Source organism: Dendrobium catenatum, unplaced genomic scaffold, assembly GCF_001605985.2.
Source record: "Dendrobium catenatum unplaced genomic scaffold, ASM160598v2 original_scaffold_200246, whole genome shotgun sequence".
NCBI lineage: Eukaryota > Viridiplantae > Streptophyta > Magnoliopsida > Asparagales > Orchidaceae > Dendrobium > Dendrobium catenatum.
Window position 1 is genome coordinate 12,412 of NW_021518663.1, and position 3,427 is coordinate 15,838.

Below are 3,427 nucleotides of genomic sequence, written 5' to 3' on the forward strand. Positions count from 1 at the left end.
CTTGGAGGGTGCCTCCAAGGAGTGGACGTAGGTCAGGGTTTGACCGAACCACTATAAATCCGGTGTGTTCTTTCTTATTATTGCTTCCGCATTATTTAATTTCCGCACTTTGATTTCTGTGGTGATTTTGGTTTGAGTTTTATCTTTGGTTTTAAAGTTATTCAATTCACCTCTTTTCTTTGTTAGCCTTGGGCCAGTTCATAAGGGCTTAAGATCCCTAACGATCTTTCAGTAAGATCTATGATGGGTATCCTCTTGGCCACAAGGAGAAAATACCCTTCTTTCTATCCCTTAGTCTTAGAGCCTAGGTAGCCATACATCCTTGGTATGTACCATCTCGCAAGTAACATAAGTTCAGTTTGAGTTTGTCCCTTATATTTTCATCTCATTTGTTAGCATAGAACTAGATCCATGCCCTTAATTTATGAGATAACAAAGAATAAGATAGCCTATATATTGTTAATTACTAATAATGATTCTCACGTCATTAAATGACTAATCATATCACTGGTCCTGATGACCTAGAATGATGGAATCATATAATCTTAATTGGGTTCATTATCCCACTTGATATGTTAGTCCCCACTTTCTTATATCACTTCATCTCTTTTGCAGCCTCTTGCATTGCGAGGTTTTCATTTCGTAGTAACTTTTGATGGCTATTATTTAGGGACATTTTAATGATCTAGACTTATCTGATATTTTAAAATGTGTGACCTATCACCTTTGGAGTCTTTCATTCTTGAGTTTTTCCCTTGAGTGTCCCCATGCCAAGAAAAAAATTATTACAAAAATTTATGAGTTCTCTTCAGGAAGATTTTTTCACCTCTAGGATTTAGGATTCTTTAACTACATTTCTATGATTGTGTCATTCATTTTTCCTATAAATACATCTGCACCCTCCACAAACACATCCAGATATTCTATGATTCCCACATAACTTTACCTAGATTGAGGTTCAATATTCTTTAAGCCTAAAGTCTTGTTGGTTTGTCTCATTCTTATATATTAGATAATATTTTATACATGCTCAAAAGATTCTATGAGATTTGATTACGCATAAATCATAAAATTAGTGAATAATTTATTTCACTCTCTAGACCTTCCAACTCTAAAAGTTTGATGCATAATCAAATTATTTTGAATTTTCATGAAATTTAAATTCATACTATTTTTCATGAATTTAAGGTGAATGATGTCGATTTACTAATTGAATGGCGCGTGATTAAAAAACAAAAAATTAAAAAAAAAAAAATTATGATAAAATATCTCAATTCATATAAAAGAATATAATCTATCCTCTAATTTTCTTATTTATAGATCTAAGTTTGTATATATTATGACCTGTAATTATAAGAACAAAATCATTCATTCTCTAAATATATATTATTTCGAGCATTAGAAATATATTTTTTCAATTACCATATTATGAGTGAAATATTATATTTCTAAGTAACATATTTTATTTTTGAATGAAAGGTCTTACTTTATATATATGTAATACATCTTTCTTACATGCATTACAAATGAAAAGATGGTTATTTTATTTTAATTTGCTCAGCAAATATAAACAATATCATCATTAAAGTTTTGTTTGGGATAACTTTATTACTATTTTCAAAAACAATTTTTTTAGTACAAAAATTTTTTTAACTAAAAAACCGTTTTAAAAAGCATTAAAAAAACTGTTCCAAACGAAATCTAAGAGCCATTAGTAAAGTTTACTATCTGCATTTACCTATCAAGTTAGAATATACACATCTCTCCATCCAGGTGCATACAATAATGGCCTCAAACCTGCACACATCAAGTGAACCAAAATGAATAAACTGAAAAGGATTCAATTTTTTGTAATAATAATAAATGGAAATAATAACAGTTTGATTAACATAATGAAACAATTACCAGAAAAGAAACAAGTCTTTAACAGCACATGTTGGAATGTAAACAGCTTTGATTGCTACTGTTGGTCTTGATGAAAGGTTTATATATTTTTATGGGGATAAATTTCAAAACAGTCTCTCAACTATTTCATATATGATCAATTTAATCTCAGAGTATCACCTTGCTTTAATTTAGTTCATTGACTATACAAAATTGATCCAAAAGAAATCTTTTGGGGCTAAATTTGAATCAATTTTGTATAGTTGAGGGGCTAAAATGAGATTAATTTAATATCATAATTGTAACATGAGCGATCGTTTTGGATCAATTTTCGTATAGTCGAGGGACTAAGTTAGAGCAATGTGATATTTTAGGACTAAATTGGCTGCACGCCCAATGGTCTGGAGACTATTTTAAGTTTTTTTTTTTTTTTGTTGGCATTTTTATGAACTGAATTGAGAAAAAAAAAACTATAGAATTCCATGAGAAGGTTCTGAATTTGCAAAAATTGACTCCATATGAAGACAAATATCTGTAGACTTCCAAAACTTAATTCCAAACACTCACATGTAAGAAAAGTGATTCTAAGCACTTTTAAGAACACGGTAAGAAATATTTTTAGGTAAGACTTTAATTTATACTGGTTCATCCCACTCTATTTGAACTTGTAGTGCAAGATGAATCCCATGAGAGGTCAGCATATCAAGAAGAAAATCATCACCTGAATTGAGAACGTAAAGCTTCATTCTTTCCAAGAATAAGGAGCTCGATCAACAACTAAGTAATCGCCTCGAATGTCCTTGGCAACTCTAATCTCTTCGTCCATATATACAGATTCAAACCTACAAATAAAACAAAATCCTGTTAAACATTCTCAATAACAGAAACAACATGCAGTTCATAAAACCAAAGTTTTCAGACTAGCCTTAATCAAAATTTCTCTCCTGTTATCAGGAGGGGTAATTAACTATAGGGGCTTGCGCCTGTAGGAAACCTGAACTCAGATTATAAAGTCCTCGCAAAATGAAGGTGAAATCTCTGGGTGATGTCTTATTCACAACCCAATCTGCCTTCTAAAAATGTCTTGGAACAAAGAAAAAAAAGGGGCTGTAGAGAGGCTAGGGCACAAATTTTCAGAGCTCACAACTTCTAAAGGTGATAGAGCACGGTTCTATATTAAAAAAAAAAAAAAAGCAACTTCAAATGTTAAATGTAAAGTGCCCATTAACAATTATAAGCTAACATGGTGAAAAAAAAAGATACTAAAGGCTCGTTTCCATAAAGATTGGAAAAAACTTGTTAATTATTTTTTAATGTTTAAAATATTATAAATTGATTTTCTGTTCATCTCCCATTACATGATTTATTTCTATCCTAGAACGCACAGGTTGCGTGATAATTCCAGTCTCCTTGTGCTGCTTGTTGCTGGACACGTTTATTTATCTACAGCTAAGGATTTCAAATGGCTCTTATTGATTGGTAACTTCACATGACCTCCCGTATAATCCTTTTTTTTTTCTTTTGCTTTTCAAACATCTTTTTA

At 31.0% G+C, this 3,427-nt stretch overlaps 1 long non-coding RNA gene across 1 annotated transcript; it reads right to left on the reverse strand.

The window, feature by feature from the left end:
- Nucleotides 1–1,598: 1,598 nt before the first annotated feature.
- On the reverse strand, nt 1,599–2,888 carry LOC114578880. Its single transcript, XR_003699802.1, has 2 exons — nt 2,606–2,888; nt 1,599–1,797 (listed from the first exon to the last, which is right to left on the reverse strand). It is a non-coding gene; the product is annotated as an uncharacterized LOC114578880 (long non-coding RNA).
- Nucleotides 2,889–3,427: the final 539 nt, after the last annotated feature.